Below are 23,175 nucleotides of genomic sequence, written 5' to 3' on the forward strand. Positions count from 1 at the left end.
GATTTTAAAAAGGAGGCATTCGAAAAGAAAACATGGGATTAAGATTTTTATTCAAAAATTGCAGTCATTCCCAAAAACAAAACATAAGATTAATGTTTTTATTGAAAAGTTTGAGAAATTTCTAAATGAAAACATAGGATTCGTGTTTCGATTGGAAGATAAGATTAGTAATGTTTTCTTTTAGAAATGTCTCTTTAAAAATATGAGACATATCAAAATAAAAACTAAAGATTAGGATTAGGGTTTTAATCGAAAAATAAAGAATATTGCTATAAAAAACATAGGATTAGGGTTTTTATTCGAAAAATAGTAGTCATTCGAGAGAGAAAACATAGGGTTATTGTTTTTGATTGAAAAAGTATGACATTTCTAAAAAGAAAACATAGGATTAAAGTTTTGAATGAAAAATAGGAGACATTATTATTAGAAAACATATAATTAGTGTTTTGAAAGTAAAAATAGGAGACATTAATATAAGAAAATATATGATGACGGTATTGATACAAAAAAGTAGACATTCGGAAATGAAAACATATGATTAGTGTTTTGATTGAAAAATATGAGACATTTCGAGAAGAAAACATTGGATTAGGGTTTTGATTGAAAAATTGGACGCATTATCAGAAGAAAACATAGGATTAGGGGTTTGATTTAAAAATAGTAGACATTCCTAAAAGAAAAAAAAGGATTAGGGCTTTTATTCGAAAAAAGGAGACATTCTGAAATGAAAACATAGGATTAGGATTTGATTAAAAAATATGAGACATTATAATAAGAAAACATAGGATTATGGTTTTGGTTAAAAATTATAAGACATACTAAAAAGAAAAAAAAGGATTATGTTTTTAATTTAAAAATAGCGGATATTTTGAAAAGAAAACATAGGTTAGGATTTTGATTAGGAAGCGGTTATAGGGAGACATTAATAAAAAGAAAACATAGGATTCTAGTTTTTGATTGAAAGATATGAGACATTCAAAAAAGAAAAACATATAATTCACGGTTTTGATTGGAAAATATGATACATTCCAAGATGAAAACATGAGATTATTGTCTTGATAAGAAAATAGCAGATATTTCTAAAAGAAAATATAGGATTAGATTTTTGAATCAAAAAGCGAGTGAGGCATTCGAGAAAAGAAATAGAATTAGGACATTTTAGAAATTAAAACCCTAATAAAAAAACCATGCTATATTTTTAATTAAAACCCTAATCCTGTCTTTTAGTTTAGGGAATCTCAAATGATATTTAATCAAAACCCTAATCCGATGTTTTTTTTTCGGAATGTCTCTTATTTTTAATAAAAAGCATAATCCTATGTTTTCTTTCAAATAGCTCCCTATTTTTGTCTTTTTGAAAAGCCTCCTTTTATCGATTTTTGTATGAAAACCTAACTTATGTTTTCTTATAGTACTATCTCCTACATTTCATTCGGAAATAATCGGAATGCTTTCTTAATGTCGCAAATTTATCAATAATGTTATGTTTTGTTTTTGAAATGTCTACTATTTTTGAATTCCTATTTTTAAATTAAAACCATAATCATTTCTTTTGTTTTGGAAATGTCCATTATTTTCTAGTTTTTAATAAAATAGTAGACATTATAATGAAAAAACATAGGATTTGGGTTTTGATTCGAAAATAGAAGGCATTCATAAAACAAAACATGTAATTACTATTTTGATTCAGATTTTCTAACAAAAAAATAATCCGATGTTTTCTTTTGTTTTGCGAATCTCTGCTAATTTTTAATCGAAATCCTATTCCTATGTTCTTTTATAGTAATATCCTTTATTTGTTTCAGAATTTCAACAATTTTTGAATCAAAACTCAAATCCTAATATCATCCATTCCTATTTTTCAATTGAAATCGTAATCCTATCATTTGTTTTGGAAATGTCTCTTATTATTCGGTTTTAAAGCAAAAAAGATTAATTAAGGACAATTTTTATTCAAATATAGTTGGCATCATCAAAATAAAACATATGATTAGGGTTTTAACTGAAAAATGGGAGGCATTACTATAACAAAATATATAATTAGGGGTTCGATTAAAACTGATAAATAGGAGACATTAACAAAAGAAAATATTGTATTTGTGTTTCTTTTTGAAAATGTCTGCTATTTTTCAAACAAAACCCTAATCCTATTTTTTTCTTTTCGAAATGTCTCCTATCTTTTAATCAAAACCCGAATCATATATTTTTTTTAAAAAAAAGGAGACACTTCCTAAAGAAAACATTGGTAATCTATCTTTCAACCAAAACCCGAATCCCATGTTTTCTTTTTGAAATGTCTCATATTTTTCAATCAAAATCCTAATCCTTTATTGTCTTTTAGGAATGCCTGTTATTTTTTAAACAAAACCCTTATATTATGTTTTCCTATAATAATATATCATATTTTTCAATCAAAACCCTAATCGTATGTTTTGTTTAAGGAATGTCTGTTATTTTTTAATGAAAACAATAATCCTATGTTTTCCTTTCATGATGTTTCATATTTTTTAATCAAAAACATAATCCTATGTATTTTATTTTGGAATGCTCCTATTTTTCAATCAAAACACTAATCTTATATTTTCTTTTGGGAATGTTTGCTATTTTGGGACCAAAACTTTAATCCTTTGTTTCTTATAATAATGTTTCCTATGTTCCAATAAAAACCTTCATCATATGTTTTATTTTTTTAATGTTTCATTTTTTCAATCAAAACAATAATCATATGTTTTTTTTTCTTAATGTGTCCCATTTATTAGTTTTGAATCAAAACCCGAATCCTATGTTTCTTTTCTTAATGTATATTATTTTTGAATCAAAACCCTAATCTTATGCTTTTTTTTTAAATGCCCCCTATTTTTCATTTTTTAATCAAAACCCTAATCCTATGTTTTTTTAAATGTCACAATTTTTTCAATCAAAACACTAATCCTATGATTTCTTTTGGAAATGTCCTCTATTTTCAATCAAAAACCAAATTCTTTATTTTAGAAACAAAACACTAATCCTATGTTTTCTTATAATAATGTCTCTTAGTTTTCAATCAAAACCCTAATCCTATGTTTTCCTTTTCAAATGCCTACTATATTTGTATCAAAACCCCAATCCTATATTTTCTTTACTTAATGTCTCCTATTTTTGAGTTTTGAATAAAAAACCCTAATCCAATGTTTTCTTTTCATAATGTCTCATTTTTTTGAATCAAAAACCATAAACCTATCTTTTGCTTTGGGAATCTTGGTTTATGTTTTCTTTTCATAATGTCTCAAATTTTTTGGATCAAAACACTAACCCTATATTTTATTTCCAGATTCGGGATATTCCAAAACTCTAATCCTAAGTTTCTTTTTGGAATGGCCCCTATGTGTTAGTTATGTCTCCTATTTTTGAATAAAAATTGTAATACTTTACTTTCTTTTTGGAATGTTTGTTATTTTTTATCAAAACCCTAATCTTATATTTTCCTTTGGTAATGTTAACTACTTTTGAATCAAACCCCTAATCCTATGTTTTCTTATAGAAATGTCTCATATTTTTTAATCAAAACCCTCATACTATGTTTTCTTTTCGGAATGCCAGCTATATTTAAATCAAAGCCCTAATCTTATAATATCTTTTTCGAATGTCTCCTATCTTTCAGTCAAAACTCAAATCCTATGTTTTCTTTTCATAATGTGTCCTATTTATTAATTTTAAATCAAAATCTTAATCTAAAAAGAATACATAAGATTAGAGTTTTGATTCAAAAATAGCATCCATTCTGAAAAAAAAAAGAAAGAATTTCGTTTTAAATTGTAAATTAAAAGATAGTAAGATATTCCGAAAAGAAAATATAGGATTAGTATTTTTATTCAAAAATAGGAGTCATTCAAAAAAAATACAGGATTAGGATTTCTATTAAAAAATAGGAGGCATTGTGAAAAGAAAACATACCATTAGTGTTTTGATTCAGAAATAGCACATATTCTGAAAAGAAAAAATAGGACTAGTGTTTTGACTGAAAAATATAAGACATTTCGAAAAGAAAACATAGGATTAGGGTTTTGATTGAAATGTTCTAATATCAGAATGGCTGCTATATTTGACTTAATTATATGTTTTATGTTCTGAATATCTCCAATCTTTCAATCAAAACCTAGATCCTATTTTTCAAAACACGAATCCTATGATTTCTTTCGTAATGTGTCCGATTTTTCTGTTTTCAATCAACACAATGGTTAACACCGTATTTCTTCATCATCTTTTTAAATTGAGTGTTGCAAAAATGAGTTCCCCGATCACTGACTATTGCTCTGGGAGTGCCAAATCGAGTGAACAACTTTTTAAAAAATTTGACTACCATCCTTGCATCATTTGAAGGAAGGGCCTATGCTTCTATGCACTTGGAGACGTAATCTACTGCCACCAACAAATATTTGTTTCCATTTGAGTTCAAGAAATGTCCCATGAAATCAATTTCCAACACGTCGAATATTGCACATTGTTGAATGGGAGTTTGTTTCATTTCATCGAGTTTGGATGGGTTTCCACTCTTTTGACAATGATCACATAGTTTGACCAACTTCTGAGCATCCAGGAATAGTGACGAAAAAAAAGGGCTTCCAACACCATCTTGCCGTGCGATTCACACTGAAGTGACTCCCCACCATTCATGAATGATAGTGCTTCGAAATTTCCCATCCCTCAACATGTGATACATAACACCGCACCACTAGGTCAGCTCAAAGTTTGCACAAATAGGGCTCCTCCTAAAAATAATGCTTGACATCGGAGAACTATGACAGAATAATTCCTCCCACTAGGTAGTTTGTGAATTTGGCAAACATATGGAATTCATCATCTTGGGTAGGCCTCTTCCGAACTCATTTAAGATGTTCTTTCGGGAAAATGTCATGAATTCTTTAGTGCATGTTATCGTGTTCATCAGTCTATACAAGACGCAATAGGTGATCTGCCACCACATTTTCTGAGCGCTTCTTGTTTTGAATTTCCAAATTGAACTATTGTAGCAAAAGTATCCATCTAATCAGTAGGAGTTTTGCATTAGTCTTGCCTAGGAGGTATCTAATTGCTGCATGATAAGAATACACTATGACTTTAGAGAGCACCAGGTAAGATCTTAACTTATCAAAAGCATAAACAATGGCTAACAACTCTTTTTCTATGTTGGTGTAATTCCCATGAGCGGGCATTAAAGTTTTGATCACATAGTAAACCGGAGGAAATTTCTTATTGTACCTCTGCCCCAACACTACCCCAATTGCCCAATCACTTGCGTCGCACATGAGTTTGAAAGGGCGATCCCACCCAGTAGTGTTGATAATCGGTGCTCTAACCAATTTCTCCTTTAGTATCTAGAAGGCCGTGAGACAATCCTGGTTAAAAATGAAAGATGTGTACTTTTCCAGAAGTTTCACCATTTGCTTGGATATTTTTGATAAGTCATGAACAAATCTTCTATAAAAACCAACATGACCAAGAAAACTTAGAACGTCTTTCAGGGACTTAGGTGGGGGAAGCTTCTCAATTGTGTTGAGTTTGGCTTTGTCTACCTCGATTCAATTATCAAAAATTTTGTGACCAATCACAATCCCTTCTCTTATAATGAAGTGACACTTCCCCCAGTTTAGCACTAAATTTATCTCCTCACACCTTGAAAGGACTCGTTTTAGATTTTTTAAGCACCCATCCAAAGAATCTCAAAAAATGGAGAAGTAATCCATGAATACTTCCATAAAGTCTTCAATGAACTCATTGAAGATTGACATCATACACCTTTGTAAAGTTGCTAAGCCATTACACAAGCCGAACGGCATTCTCCTGTAAGCAAAAGTACCATATGGACATATCGAAGTGGTTGACAAGATCCCCTTGCGTATATCCTGCAAGTGCACGGGTTTGTCGAAGAAATAATCCCGGATGAGCGGGTATCGAATTCACAGGGAATAGGGAATAAAAATACTTAATTCGATTCTTAGCTATGTGAAAGATCAATGATGATAAGTGTGACAATGATTCAATTCTCAACAATAAAAACAACAAGTAAGAGAGCAAAAGTAAAGAAGGCGGTAAGGCAATCGATAAAGATGGGGTACCCGGAAAATGCTCGGCCTAGGATGATTGTTTCAAGTGCAAGAACCCTCTATTATGCTTCCTAATCAATGCAATGGTGAGTCGTGGAAATCCTTAACTACATAGTCAAAAATATAAGGTCAACTATGCCTAACTCTATACATGTCCCCGAGGAGAGATTAGATAACCTCTCAACCTCGCACTCGCATAGAGTTGCAATGAACTCTAGGGATTCCAAGTGATAAATCTCTTCCTAATTATAGACCTAGCCCTTTGGTCCAGGTGGAAGGTCCCTAACCACGATTAAGCCGTAGATACTAAGATCACCTCAACGCTTCAATCCGTTGTACGCGTAACTAAGCCCCAGTGAAAGTTCATCCCTTAGACCATTCACTCTATTATGGCCGCAAAGAACTCGAGGAACGGAGGTAGAATCTATCACGTCGGAGGGGAAAGGGGACGCTCCTGTACCTCTTGACTCACCCTCTCAACCCTTTCCAACCTAGCTTTATCTAACACTCGTGGTGTGTCACTGACTCACAAGGTTACCAATAAGAACTCTCAACCCTAGTGTCACTCTAGGTGAAATGTTCATTCAATCAAGCATTCAAGGTTGGAATTCACAATAAACATCAATTAATTGAAAGCATAATAAAGAGATTCAATGAAACGAATACATCCTAGGGTTCACAAATACCCAAGTACCCACTAGGGGTTTAGCTCTCCATGGAGCTAAGTACAATCAAAGAAATAGAATGTAAAAGCAATGAATCCATAAAGAAACCCCCTCGATAGTTATGACGATGGTCTTGTGGAAAGTCCTCTACTCGTCGTCCAAGGATTCCCTCGTCCGGTATAGAATACGCCTCAACGGAATCTCCCCTACCAACTTTCTTCCTAAGGAATGACGATGTCGGAGCCATAGAACCACTCCAAAACCTTGGCCAATACCCCTCAAAAGCCTAGCCGAAGCCCTCTCTCAAGTTGGGGAAAAGATGGAGAAAAGAATACTAAAATCGGGGCTGATTCGGCTTTTAAATAGAGACTGGAATCGAGGCGACTACGCAGGCGTGGATGCTTCAGCGTCCGTGCGGAATTTCCACGGGCGTGGACAATTTTCCACTGCGCCCGTGTGGATTCTCTGAACTCTGTTTTTCTCGGCGGTACGTGAGCAGTGTTCTTTGCGATGCACTTTGCTACGCGTGTTGCTACGAGTGTCTAGCTGCGATATCCATCTGAATAGCTTCCGAATCCATACTTTTCATCGGAGTACGCATAAGCGGGAACACGTTCACGTCATGTATCACTTGCTTCTTCAATAATAGGCAAGTTGGTGGAGCTCTTATTCTATGTGTATATGTCAGAATGCTCGAGTGTGACTGCCTTTGTGCCCCTCCAAATGGATGTGCCAAAAACGAATACGAGGAGGTTGGCACACACTCTAGCATCTCACATCTAACCTATGTCTTCGCGTTTGAACCTTACAAAGATTTCCTCCAAAATCAGTGCACTGTGATCCACATTGGCTTCTTTCCTTCATACTCGGCCTCACAACCCTACCTCCACGAAAGTAACATAAAAACACACATATTAGTGTAAAAACCTGAGAAAAGTAATTCTCAACATAAGGAATGAATGCTTCGCATTCATATCACACAAGCACTTATCAAACTCCCCCACACTTAAGCTTTTGCCTGTTCTCAAGCAAAAATTAAAATGTTATGTGCATCAATGAAGAAAATATTAAAAGTGCTTGGCCTTAGGTTCACCAAAGTATACAAAGAGAGCATTCTACAAGTAAGGGAAATTTCAACACTAAATACGAAAAAATCAATGCTCTAGCTAAAAACTTGAATAAAAAAAGATACAAAACCCGAAATCGTGTACGTGTGTGAACTCACTCAAGTCAACCCAAAGTATACTCCTCAAAGTTCCAAGTACAAGGGACTTATTTATCTACAAAAGTGACAACAATTTCAAATATGGTAGTAGCTTCACACATCCTCTAAGGTAGCCCTCTCCAAAGTGGTCTCCTAGGTGCCTTTCACACATTCGAGGTGGTAGCTCTTTCTACCGGAGCGGTAGCTTTCACTCATCCTATCAGATAGCTCTTTCTCTCATTTGGGCATAGCTAGTATCCAACTTATGAGAGTAGTTTCATACTTCATAGGTGGTAGCTCTTTCCACCCAACAAGCACAAATAACCAATAAAACTAAACTTTTTTTTTTTTTGGAATTCAACACAAGAAACAACTATAACTAGTCCCTTTAATATCAAACTTGAGTTTCCAAAAAAGTCTAAGAAGTGAGTAGTGTAACAAGTATAAATTGGGCAAAAATTCCTATACATTCAAACAAAACTAGAGCATGAAAACATTCAATGTTAGAAATTCTCCTAAACTTAAGAATACAATCCTTGCAACTAAGGTGAACCGCCATTGGCTATGTGAGCATATATCAATCAAGAACAATAGAAAAGAATGTGTGCACTATGAAACTCCCTCCCCTCCCCACATTTATATGTTGTACATTGTCCCCAATGTACACATGCAAGCTCACTCAAAATATATATCATTCAAAAGCAAATGTGGAAGAAGCAAAAAAACAATACTCCAATGACTCCTAGTATTGCATTTGATGAAGATAATTCCATGGGGTAGTGTCCCGAGGGTTGTGAAGCTCACACGGCTAAGTGCCTAAGCACCTTGGCCGTGCCTATGACTAAGTCTCAATTCCCAAGAAGACAAGACCATCTACACGCATACACGAGGGGGTTCAGTGAAGCTCCAGAAAGACAAGATATCTCGAGTATATATAAAAGATAAACAATGAATACAACTTGAGATGCAAAATGAAAATAAACTCAAAAGGAGAATCCTTTCTGAGTGAACAAGTCTAAAATGAAATGCATAAAAGAAAAAGAACTAAAAATCAAATGTCGGTGTCACCCTCGGGCTCAGGTGCTGCTGCTGCTGCTGGTGAAGATGCACATGGTGGGTCCACCGGTGCCGGGGTAGAGGATGGAGATGCTGGAGGAACTGAGGGGGCCTTAGGAGTCCTCGGCCGCAGGACAAATGATGAGGTAACGTCTCGCTCTAAGATCTGCTGTAATACGTTGAAACGTGCCATGAACTCTGTGTACTGAGTGGCCTGCGTAGCCTTAATCTCTGCAATCTCGGCTTGAGCCTCCGCTACTTCTGTGCGTACCATCCCCAAAGCGCTCTCGAGCGTCTTAAAGCGATTATACGCTCGAGATGGTGAAAACATACGCACGGGGGGTGGTTCCTCTGCCACTAGAGGTGCCTCAGTGTCCATCGGTCTGGGCGGAGGTTCGAGGCAGTGAGATGCCCGCGGCTTCATCACCCTCATCCTCGGCTATCTTTGGAGCTGGTAGCACTAAAGCAAAAACCCCTGTCCGAACCCTGCGGATCATACCCATCAATCTCATTGTCTCTAGACTCAGGGGAGCAGCTATATTCATCTTCTCGGCGCCACGAATCGAATCCAAGAGACCCATGCCCAACACTAATCTCGTAATGTAGGGGACCGAGAAGATCGCTCCCAGTTTAGCATAGGGTCCCTGATGTCTGATGTACTCTGCCATGATGTGCCCTAAGTGAATCGGTACTCGCTACAACATCGAGTACAAATACAGTAGTTCCTGATGGCTCAGAACACCAGTGCTATCATCACGGCCATTCATCGACCTACTCATGATGGCATGTAAATATCTGTATGTAGGTCGTGAAAGGCATGTGGCCTTGGACACCCTCGGCTCGTACTGACCCTGACCACATAGCACTCTATAAGCTCTCTGCGGGGCAAGGTTCTAGGATAATCAGTCGGTAACTGAGCGTACTCTTCCGTATCTGTGAATGCCTCTTCATACAAGCCAAGTAGTACGAAAAGCTGAGTGGCAGCTCAAGCTATGGTGGTGTCCAAATACTACGAGCCGAATGGAGTTCAAAACTGCGAGGCTCGCGTCGATCTGTCAAACTCGAATGATGATAACACCTCCGAGTGCAAACTCTCGGATGGGTGGCTCTCCTAATCGTCAATAGCGCCGCCACCACTGCCGAAATGAGATCCTCTACCTCATCAGCGAATTCATCTCCCTGCTATAGATCTCGCTATATAGTCATGTCTAGGAACCGAGTCTGTCCGAACCGGAGTCTAGACAAGCGCTCAGAGCGAACCTGATGCTCTGGAATCGTAAACTCATGCCCTCAGTCTCAGGGGACGACTCACGCGGCCTCTAATCAGCTTGCTTCTTCGATCAAGATGCCATAATCTGCAAAATTTGAAACGAAATCGATCAAACAAGTTGATAAAATAATGCTGCAGAAATCCACAAGGTCGTGTGGAATTTCTGCATGCCCGTGTGGATCCACGAAGCGTGAAAACCGCATTGCCGGACTTCAAAAATCCAAAAATACAACTTAAAAATACTTCTAACTTTGTTCTAAACATCAATCATCTTTCTAATTGAAGAAACAAAGAATTATTAACCAGATTAATCGATGGAAACCATGAATTGGCAAAGAAAATTATGAATAGGTCTTACCGACGAGATGGGATGAGAAAATGAAGAACCGGCTAATTAGCCCTATGAAATCGGAGAATGATGTGATATTGTTTCCAGACGAATAGAGGTCGTGAAGAGGGAGAGAAACTAATCTTATTTAAAAAGAACTCGCGGCCCTTGATGTTATGTGCATCCACACGGGCATGTGGTAATTACCCACGCCCGTGCGCCCAATAGGAGAGCTTCACAGGGCCAGGTGGACGCCCCTGGGTGCTCTCGGGAAAAACTTTCACTAACTTTGAACGATCTTACACGGGCATGCAGAAAATACCTACGCCAGTGCGCCCGACCCACAGGGCAGCCGCACGCCCCTGTAGCTTCTCTGGACACCCGAGAAAAATACCAAGTGTTCCACACGGCCGTGTGGAAATTCCGCATGGGCGTGGACATTCAGATGCCCAACTCACAGGGGCAGCCACACGCCCCTGTGTCTTCTCGGGATGGAGAGAACTCCTCTGCAGAGTTTCGCACGGCCGTGTGGTAATTACCCACGCCCGTGCGTGTTTGTTTCACAAGGTCGCCCACAGGGGCGAGTCCACGCCCCTGTGTGCTCTCGGGATAATCTGCCCAACTCTGCAGGAATGCACACACCCATGTGGAAATTACCCACGGGCATGTGACAGTCGCATGGTCATTCACTGGGGCAGCCGCACGCCCCTGTGTCTTCTCCGGCTGAGCTCGCAATGCAGCCCCACGGGCGTGCGGAAATTCAACACGCCCGTGTGTTTTCTCTGGATGACTTTGAAAAATCTCCAGGCTCTGCAGAAAATTTCTACACATGTTTACACACTTAAAGCCTGCTCTATTATGCAAATTTTACCAGTGAAAAACATAAAATAGAGCTCAAACGACCATACTTCTCCAATTCCACTTGAAAACACACAATGACTTTAAAAATCCACAATAAAATCACAGCACAAGCATCATAAAAATAATTTATTCATGCAAACAACCTAACTAAAAATAAGAAAACAGTAAACACATGGGTTGCCTCCCAAGAAGCGCTTGTTTTATGTCACTAAGCTTGACTTACCTTGTCTTACCACACGAGGGTTCATAGATGAAGGTTGCCCTCTTACCCATGGCTTGAAAACATGATGTGCAGAGTCTCTTGAGGGCAGAGGGTGTATTATCGTGCTTGGGATCGCCTAGCAATGGTTCATCCAACTTCTTTGGTTCACGGACGTCTCCAACGGCCTTGGAGTGTTTCCAGTGGCATCTCCTAGCCCTCTTCATTTTCTGGAGCACCTTCTTCAAGATCCCCGAGGTAAATGGTACTTCTTCCGTCGATCCAAGCATCATTACATCTTCATGTCCCTCTTCTTGGTCGAACAAACCTTCATACGGATCCGGATTGAACATTTCCTGCATGTATTCATCAATAATCTCATCAGTAGTATCTAGAAAATATAACGTATCATCAAAACCAAAAGAATGCCGCATGGCTTCAGCAAGGCGGTATGTGAGCTTGTCGTCTCCAACTCTCAATGTGAGCTCTCCGCCGTCCATGTCAATCAATGCTTTGGAAGTCCGCAAGAATGGTCTCCCAAGTATCAAGGGTACATCAGCATCCTCATCGACATCTAGCACTACAAAGTCAACCAGAAAAATGTACTTGTCCATCTTGGCAAGCACGTCTTCAATGATGCCTCTCGGATGTCACGCTGTTCGGTCCGCTAGTTGCAAAGTCATCCGAGTAGGCCTAGGCTCGACCAAGCCTAGCTTTCGAAAGAAGGTGTATGGCATGACGTTGATACTGGCCCCTGAGTCCGCCAATGCCATTTCTTCACCTAGATTGCCAATATTACATGAAATGATGAAGCTTCTTGGGTCTTTCTTTTTGTTCGGCATGCTCTTTTGCAACACTGCCGAGCATGAAGCATCTAAAATCACTGAAGCACTTTCCTCCAACTTTCTCTTGTTAGTCAACAACTCTTTCAGGAACTTCTTATATTGTTCATCCCCTTGGTCATTTTTCAATCTAGAGGGATAACGGATTCTTGGCTTGAAAGGTGGGGATACCACCTCTTTCTCTTTGCTTGTTCCTTCTTCAACCTCTATAGCCTCGGGTATGTGGTCTTTTGGCTTCTCACTCGGAAGCCTACCTTCAACCTCACGACCACTTCTCAAAGTGATCGCCTTCATATGCTCTCTAGGGTTGGTCTCTGTATTGCTTGGCAAGCTTCCATGTGGCCTTTCGCAGAGAGACTTCGCAATTTGCCCCACTTGATTTTCAAGATTATGCAACGAGGCGGTGTGGTTGTGAAGTGTAGACTCGACTGATTCAAACCTTGTATTTGCAACGAGGAGGTGTGGTTGCGAAGTCTAGTCAAGTGCTTCTCTAGGTCACTCATTCGGGTTTCCAAACCTGAGACTCTGTTTCCAATGGCCTTTTGTGGACCTTGATTACTCCATGAGAAATTGGGATGATTCTTCCAACCCGGATTGTAGGTATTTCTATATGGGTTTCCTTGAGGTCTCATGTCATTTCCTACAAAATCAACATTCTCCACCGAAGAAACATCACCAATAGAGATCGGGCAATCGGAGGGAGCATGTCCTCCACCACACCTGGTGCAATTAGTCACAGCCGCCACTCTATTTGAAGTTAGAAGATTTAACTTCTTACTCAAAATTTCCACTTGTGCCGACAATGAAGTTACGGCATCTATCTCATGGAGACCGGCCACCTTTTTCTTCTTCCTAGAATTCCATTGGTAGGTATTTAACCCCATTTCTTCAATCAATAGATGGGCCTCATCGGGGGTCTTGCTACCTAAGGTCCCTCCTGCTGCCGCATCCTAGAGTTGCCTTGTACTCGGGTTCAAACCATTGTAAAAGGTTTGAACAATCATCCACTCTGGGAATCCTTGTTGCGGGCACTTTCTCAGGAGCTCCTTGAACCTTACCCATGTCTCGAATAGAGACTCCAATTCCAACTGAACAAAGGATGAGATCTCGTTCCTAAGCTTTGCTGATTTTCCGGGGGGGGGAATATCGAGCTAGAAAAGTTTCCACCATCTCCTCCCACGTTGTAATTGACGCTCTAGGTAACCAGTTTGGCCACTGCTTTGCTCTCCCCTTTAGGGAAAATAGGAAGGCTCTCAATTTGATGGCATCATCCATCACCCCATTTATCTTCAGCATATCACACACCTCGAGAACTCTCAACCCTAGTGTCACTCTAGGGGAAATGTCAATACAAGAAAATTGACCTTTTGTGACCAAATATTTGCGACGGCTCGAGCAACCCTTGCAAAATGTATTTTTTGCTACCAATATAATTTGCAGTCGAAAAAGCTATAAGCTTTTGCGACGACAATCAAAGCCATCGCAAAAACTATAGGCATTTGCGACTATCACTTTCTTTGGTCGCAAATACTATGTTTTTTTGCAACCAAGAACAATATCCACTGAAAAAAGTATGAGTTTTTGCGACCAAACAAAATTCCCCCGCAAAAACAATGTGTTTTTGCAACCATTCAAAATGCCGTCGGAAAAACTACGATAGTTTGCGACCAACGATAATGCCCTCGCAACAACAATGCACTTTTGCAACAAATATTGATGTTCGTTGCAAAAACTATAAGCTTTTGTAATGACAATTAAAATCATTGCAAAACTTTTAAGCATTTGCGACTACCACTTTTTTGGTTGCACATACTATAAGATTGTGACATAAATTGTCATACAAGTCACAAATATTATGATATTTTGCAACCAACAATAATGCATGTTAGAAAGACAACGAGGTTTTGCAACCAACCATAATATGCCCTCATAAAACTATGAGCTATTGCCAAGAACATTGATTGTCAATCCCCAAAACTATAAGCTTTTAACACAATTGCAAAAATTGTGAGATTTGGCAACAATATAATTGTCAATCGCAAAAACCTTAAGGTTTTGACACAATTGCCAGTATTATTGCTAAAAATATGAATTTTCTGACCACCAATAATGGAATCAGAAAACATGTAATAATAATAATAATAATAATAATAATAATAATAATAATAATAATAATAATAATAATGATTTATCTTAAATTTTGTAATGATTAATAAATCTCTATGTTAATACTTGATGCAAAAATAAACTCTCCATAAAAGTTTTTCGTACTATATCTATAATTAGTCCATAGAAGATAGTTTAGTTTTTCTTTAATATTTTAACTGCACCCAAGAGTAACTATAAAGATCATAAAAGCACAACAATATAAATTAAACAAATTATGGAATTATAAAAATAATTTAAACATATTTATATAATAGACAAGAAGAGATTCTAATTTTTAAAATTATAAAGCCGTAATTAATTATTGTAATGATTATGATGTATATATAATTTAGAGGACTGCATATGTATAGAAAATTCCAAAATTCAATTGATGATGCTGATGAATTTCATTTCGTCCCTTTGGTAGTACATATATCAAAGTTAAGTAAAATTAGATCATCAATAGTGCACATTAATATATGTATATGAAATATGATTTATGAAAAAGGGAAAAATCCAAAAGAAAGTTAAAAAGTGGTATAAGATGCATCCAGTTGTCACAACACGAAGTCATTGAATTATGTTCCAACCTCTCATCACGGATTTGTAAAAGTCTGTCTCATCTTTGTTTTAGATAATGTTTGGAAATTAGATATTGTTTAAAAATCGAGACAAATAAATAAAAAAATAAAAAGGGAAAAAAAGAGGGAGAAGTGTACTTCAAAAACAGCTATAAATATGTATTTTTTTCTTCTAAAGTCAATATTATAAAAAAATATTATACATAATGTTTAATTATGTCTCCGATATTTGTTAATAAATACTCCCGTGATGATATATATCATCAAATTTGGATTTATTTATTTATTGGGGAAAACAATTTTAATAAATTCTTTTTCCTAAATTTAAGTATTTATTTTAAATTTTGGAAAAACTAAGGATCAACAATTTAGAAATGATGATGAAATTAGCAAGATTGATTCATATATAAACATGTTTCTTGTTGATTCATATATAACCATAGTATCTCCTTTATCTTTACTTTTAGTTTTTGTTATATTACATTAAATCCTATTAGATCTAAAAAAAGTGGAATAACTTATTGTTGAGCTTTTAATTCGTTTTGTGGTATGATATTTTAACTTAAACAATAATTCCATCAATAAATATTTTCAACATATACTTAAATTTTATAAAACCTTACATAAATACTAAAGATGAAGCATACTAAAATTTATTTGAATACTACTAATTTCACAAAACAAAACTATTATTCCCTTTAAACAGAATAAAAAATAATTCAAAAAATTACTTTAAAAAGACTCTCTCGATTCACATAAAAGATTATAATTACTACTAGTAATAAAATGCATATCTTGTGAATAATGATTCACATTGACAAACTTATATGTTATCCTGCATCATAAGACATATATAAAATATACCCAAATTCCACACCCCAATGTGATGGACTAAGTTGCATAACATCCGAGTCCTAGGTTTGGTCCAAACTTTAAATAGATAGATAAATAAATAAAATAAATCTTAAGAAATTTAAAAATAAATAAAAAAATATTTATTATGAATCAAAAATTTATATTTAATCACATTGGAAATTTAGTGCGGGATGTTATTTTGATTTAGTTTTTTGGTAAAAAGTTTAAATTAAATTTTAACGAAATTTAGTCATAATTATTAGATGGAATCACATCGGATACCTAAGTTTTTGAATAATTTAGATTTAATCAATATTTAAAACATTTGTCTTAAATAATTTAAATTAATTATAAAAACATAAAAATTTAAAATTTTTATTTGGTTTTATTCTTTAAAATTTATGAAAATATTACAAAAATAGGAAAAAAAATACAATAATACCATAAAATAGAGAATAAGAAAATTTTCTTTTTTATGTTGGATATATATTTATAAAATTATTATTTTTTCTTTTTTAAAATATTTGAAAGAGAGTACAGAAACTTTTATAAATTATAAAATTTCATTAAAAGATAATGTTTTTTATCTTTGATAAAGAAAACCACCTGGCTTTTCTCACCAACCATCATCTTCTCCCTAATCTTCTCACCAGCCATCATCTTGTCCAGTTAGCCGCGCCACCGCTTTTCTTTTTCTTCTCTGGTCCGCCGTTGTTTGCCCTTGTTTTGAGTCGCCGGCGCCGATGACAGCCCAATACCTTACTTCTGGCAATCATCTAGCCGCACTCTTTAGAATTCGTACGTCTTTAGGGCTCACGTAATACATTCTTGGCCATCTTTGTTCCAACTCATTTCGGCGTGGGTTGGTGTATCTTTACCGTAGACACCATGTGTTTTTCTCTGTGAATGTCTCCGGCCTTCGCCGGACTCGACTTGGCCGGCAACCCTCGCTTCGTCGTGGACGGGCTACTCTACCTCACCGGAGATCCGAGTCTCTCTCAGTCGCTCAGGTATTTAACTTCATAATCAATTTACTTGATCAGCACTTGTTCTTATTATTCTTTGGATTTTTTTCATGAGATATATATTAAGTTGTGAAAAACATATATTGCCTTCTATTACTAGTAATTAATGTTGTTAGTTTTCTGAAACAATGTCTCCATTATATTAAAAACAAGTTAAATCTTTTAATTAATCATATGATGAAACACTTTCTATCAAATTTCAAATGTGAATATTCATAAAAATACACATCTTAATTAATTATAACAATGCAATTAATCCAGTAGGCATAACTAACTAATTAATTATTTGGTTATCTAGTTCTGCTTAGCTTCTTCTTCTTCTTCTGATTCTGAGGGTGCATGATGAACAAACAAAGAGATTCCTCATACTCCAAGATATGAAGCAACCATAGTTTCCAAAGATATATGCAACAAATTAAGTATATGCCATCTACATTTATATATATATAAGTTAAGAGATTAAATGCAATGTTAATAATTAAGGTGGTGCATGGGAACCTCTTGAATATGGTGTATGCGCCAATATTGTTCATAAGTTTGAAGGCATAATGATATATACTAGTGCTTGAATTTCTCTAGATAAGGTTTGGACTTTCTAGCCATGGACAAGTCCTAGTGGTTCTTCTTCTTTTAGCTCTAGGACACCCTACGTTTATAATGAACATGCATGCAGTTCTCTCACAATAATTAACCATGTATATATTATTCCCTTTTAATCCCCCACTTCCTTATGAAATTCCATGTGACATCATGCACTATATATATTCACATAATCATCTTGGTAAAATGCATATAAAGTTCCGAAGTGGATGTTGTTTTTTGTTTTTTTTTATTAATGTGTTTTTTTGGAAAGAGAGAAAGGTAGACATATATATTTGTCACTTGATATTCTTGTTTATAAACTAAACTAAACTAGATATAGTTTTAAACAGTTTGATATGATTTCTCCCCCACAACATATCATTTTAATATATGACTTGATCTTATCTTTATCTCCAAAACATTTACTGTTGTTACTATTTAGATATTAAAAATAAAGTAATTAATAAGAGATGATGATCCGAGTTTGCATTGAAGTTGAATGAATGGCATGCGAGAGAGGAATAAGTTGTCAAGGTGATTAGAAATGATGGTGGCATGGTGGTCCTAAGAAAATGATATTAAGTCAGTTATAAGTTGTGAACTAATTAATAACGGAGAGAAAAAGTAAAGAAAGGGACATGCTCACTTGCTCGAGAGACATTTGAGGCATGCATAGTGCACTATCAATTGAGCAAAGGTGGCGGGTCCCTCTTACACGATTTATTAAAAATCAAAATATTCATATATTTTTAATATACATATATATATATGTATATTTAATGGTGGTGTCCACTATGAGAATTGTATTCACTGTATCCACTAAAGCCATAAGTGTCTTTTCTTGTTCAAACCCCAGCTCTGATATCTTCTTTAAGATCCTTACTCAACTTAGGGAATTATTGCTCTCTATTTTTTATGTGTGGGTGTTTTAAGTCAACTTTGGAGAAGAAGGAGACATACCATTGGAGTGGCCATTTTTAGATCATGGTTCTATTTTAGTAGAATAGAATTATCATTTCATAGTAAGTGAGAGTTGTGAAAACTAAACATGTGTGTATATGTAACATGTTACATATCTAAGAAAGAGAAGAAAAGAGGAAAAAGGTAACATTATATTGTCATTACATATATATATATATATATATGTATATAAATATATATATATATATATATATATTTGTCTTGGGGGACCTAATTAATTAATTATTTAGTGAACTTGTTATAACTTATTATATTGTTTGTATATTTTTCTTCGACACACAAGTAGTCACAATCTGCATTGGGTTTTGTCAAAACTTCTTTATCATATTGTGACATTATATATAATAAGAGAATATGTGTTATATTAAAACACCATATATCTTGAAACTAGCAATGGGCCCATGGCCTTAAATTATCAATCATACAACCCACCATTTACTAGCATATATATATATATATATATATATTACAAGCCCATCTACCTACCATACATTATTTGAGTATGGATTTCCATGTTTCTCCATTGCAACTTAGGTATTGTTATTTGACAACTCATCTATGCACATACAAAGGTACACACTTCTGATGAACATGGTACAATAAACCAGTGCAAGCCACCTAGCTTGATTCTTAGTCAACTAATTGAACAACAAGTCTAGGCTAATCAAAGGAGGCAAGACACAATGGAGTGTTAGAAAACATCTATCTTTCTTTGTGTTGTAAACAAACGTTTTTCTTATTTTGAATTTTTTTATATTTAATATTGTTTTTAAAAAATGGGTATACTAAAACTAATAAAACACTAAACAAACCAACTAAAGTTAGTTCAAATGATAGATTTACTTTACTTAAGTCATTATTTTGGAGTTCAAATATTAATTTGTGTATAAAAAATTAACACATGTCTAGAGAGATTTTTTTATAGATCTTTCCGTACTTTATTCAAACTTTTTAAAGTTCACAACTAATAAAAAATCGGTGGTTAAAGACAAAAAAAAAAAATCAACATATGCTATCATCTATTTAAACCATCAAATTCACGTTTAAATGACAATAAACTCATGCATGTGTTTATTGTTTTTCTTTAGTTTGAGAAAAGAAACTCAAAGAAAAATTAATAAATCATAAAATTTGCAATTTGATGTGTACTATAAGAATATATAGCTAAATATGCCCACGTGTGTTTTAATATATATATATATATATTTTTTTTTTCTAACTCATGATTATTATTGTTGTTTTCAGATTATTTTTGTGAAAAAAGTGCAGAGGGAAAATTTCATGCAGTATCAAATTTTGAAGAATTATTGAGTGAGTTGATTCATTGATGCTAATGTTGATTTCAAAATTATCTCATAATCATTATTTTTTTTTTCTGAGAAACATTTTTAATGCTTAGATGCTATGCCCGGATTTTTTCTTTTACTATTTATTTTAATCATAAGACAATCACTTACAGTTTTTTTATGGGAACATGCAGGTAAATACTGTTTTCACTAAAGGATTGCAACAAGTTCCATCTTTTAGAAAGGTAAGATAATGTTATAGCTTTAATTAGTTGGATGTTCCCATCATATAGTTCATGATTTGTTGGTTATGGATTAATTTGATTAATTTAGATATTTATAACCAATGGTTCTTTACAAATTCTTTTCTATGTATTGAATATAGCTAAATATAAATGTTTATTGCAATATAATATCACATAATAGGGTTCCTTAATTTTAAATTCTTGAAAAACTATTATATCATAGTGATTTAATTTTGCATAAAGTTATTATCTATTTACTAATTTGAAAGCGATTATAACATCATGATAAGGTTCCATTGTTTTAAATTCTTGAAAAGCTATTATATCTTAGTGATTTAATTTCTTTTTTCTGCATGAAATTATTAACATGTGGGTGTTTCATGTATTACCAATAAGTATGTTTGCCAACATAGACTAAAAACCTTGATATTACATGCTCATTCTTAATCTCTGTAAAATAAAGTTTAAAAAGAAGAAATGTTTATAACTTCACGAAAGCGGCGACAACAATAGTGATAATAAGAAGCATTGTAGAAATTGAAATGACTCTTGATAAGTCTTGGATGAATCTTCCTACCAGATCATGCATAGAGTATTTTAATGGTGTTGAAAAATTTCTTGATTATGCATTTTTGATCATGTGAAAGATGAAGACATGAAAATTAATTGTCCTTGTGTGGACCAGTTGCAATAGATATCGACTAATTAGAGAAGAAGTCCACATCCATTTATTATATAGAGGAATTATGCGGAATTATAACTTTTGGTATTTGCACGAAGAAGAAGATAGTGATGGCGAAGACGGTGATAAGTTGGTTTATGAGGAAAAAGTACATGAGGTGGATATGAAAAAAGGTTATGATATGGTTGATATGATTGCAGATGTCTATCCCCATATAGCAAATGAAAGAGAACACAATCCTAATAACCCTCAAAGAGCCAAAATGAAGATGCATTTTCAAATTATTGGATGATGCTAAACAACCTTTATTTCATGGTTGTGACAAGTATTCTATCTTATCCTTTGTTGTGAAATTAATGCATATCAAGTGTATGAATGCTTGGAGTAATAATTCATTTAACATGTTGTTGACATTGTTGAAGGATGCATTTCCTATGTGTAAAACAATGCCAAATTCAAACTATGAAGCAAAGAAAATAGTCAGTGATCTTGGTTTGCATTATGAAAAAATTGATGCATGTCAAAATGATTGTATTATCTACTACAAAGAGCATTCAGATGCAACTCAATGTCCGGTTTGTGGTCTTTCAAGATGGAAAACAAATGAAAGCAGTGATATAAAAGAAAAGAAAAAAAATTGCCAATAAAGTACTAAGATATTTTCCTATTACACCAAGATTACAAAGACTTTTTATGTCTCCAAAAACAGCTAAAGATATGAGGTGGCATAGTGAAAAACACATAAATGATGGAGTCCTACGTTATCTAGCAGATGCAGAGTCTTGGAGAAATTTTGACAATATTTATAATCATTTTGCTTGTGATCCTCGAAATGTAAGTCTTGGTTTAGCTACTGATGGATTTAATCCTTTTGGGAATATGAATATTGTGTACAACATTTGGCCGGTTATTTTGTTTCCTTATAATCTTCCGCCATGGATGTGCATGAAAGAGTCATATTCATTTGTAACTTTATTGATTCCAGGACCTAGAGGCCCAGGAAATGACATTGCTGTATACATGAGGCCATTGATTGATGAATTGAAAATTCTTTGGGAATCCGGGGTGGATACTTATGATGCTTCAATGAAAGAGGATTTTCAAAAGAGGTCAGCACTAATGTGGACTATAAATGATTTTCCTGCATATGGCTATGTTTCTGGTTGGAGTACTCAAGGAAAGCTCGCTTGTCCTTGCTGTAATAATAAGACATGTCATTATCATTTGCGGAATGGGGCCAAAACTTGTTACATGGGGCATCGTCGATTTTTACCACTAAATCATAAATGGCGAGAACAAGCAGCATAATTTGATGGTACAAAAGAAAGAAGAGCTTCACCAAAACAACTAAGTGGTGATGATGTTCTTAACCAACTTCGTCTTTTGAAGAAAATGGAGTTTGGGAAAGCAGGGAAAAAGCAAAAACTTCTTGGCCATGGAATTGAACATAGTTGGAAAAAACATAGTATTTTTTTCAATTTACCCTATTGGCATAACCAAATGTTGCGTCATAACTTGGATGTGATGCATATTGAAAAAAATGTATTTGACAATATTATTGGAACACTGATGAATATTGAGGGTAAAACAAAAGATTCATTGAAGGCTCATCTAGATTTATAGGAGATGGGCATTCGACAACCACTCCATCCGAAAGAAGTTAATGGAAGGATATTGCTACCTGTTGCTTGTTATATGTTATCAAATGATGAGAAGAGAGCTTTATTTCAATGGTTACAACAAATTAAATTTCCCGATGGCTACTCAGCAAATTTGTCAAGGTGTGTAAATGTTAAACATAACAGAATATCTGGAATGAAAACACATGATTGGCATGTGTTTTTTGAGAGGCTACTGCCATTAGCTGTACGAGATATATTACCTCGACCAGTTTCTGATGCTTTGACAGAACTAAGTATGTTTTTTAAGGCTTTGTGTTCAAAAATTTTAAGATCAGAAGATTTGGATCGACTTCAAGAACAAATTGCACGTACTCTTTGTAAGTTAGAAAAAATATTTCCACCATCTTTCTTTGATATTATGGTACATTTACCTATTCATTTAGCTTGGGAAGCTAAAGTTGGTGGCCCAGTCAACTATAGATGGATGTATTCTATTGAAAGGTAAATGTCAAAATAATTGCTTATTACTTAATCCCTTTGTTTCTTTCGAAGGATTTATAACAAGTCCTCTTGTGTAGATATATGCATAAACTTAAGGGGTATGTTCGTAATAAATCACGGCAAGAAGGATCCATAGCTGAAGGTTACCTAGCAGATGAG

The 23,175-nt window shown here is 34.8% G+C and overlaps 1 non-coding gene across 1 annotated transcript; it reads left to right on the forward strand.

Moving 5' to 3' along the window:
- The first annotated feature begins 13,522 nt into the window (after nucleotides 1-13,522).
- On the forward strand, nucleotides 13,523-13,629 carry LOC120252315. Its single transcript, XR_005533856.1, has one exon. It is a non-coding gene; the product is annotated as a small nucleolar RNA R71 (small nucleolar RNA).
- The last annotated feature ends 9,546 nt before the right edge of the window (nucleotides 13,630-23,175 follow it).

This window comes from Dioscorea cayenensis, chromosome 20, assembly GCF_009730915.1.
Source record: "Dioscorea cayenensis subsp. rotundata cultivar TDr96_F1 chromosome 20, TDr96_F1_v2_PseudoChromosome.rev07_lg8_w22 25.fasta, whole genome shotgun sequence".
Classification (NCBI taxonomy): Eukaryota; Viridiplantae; Streptophyta; class Magnoliopsida; order Dioscoreales; family Dioscoreaceae; genus Dioscorea; species Dioscorea cayenensis.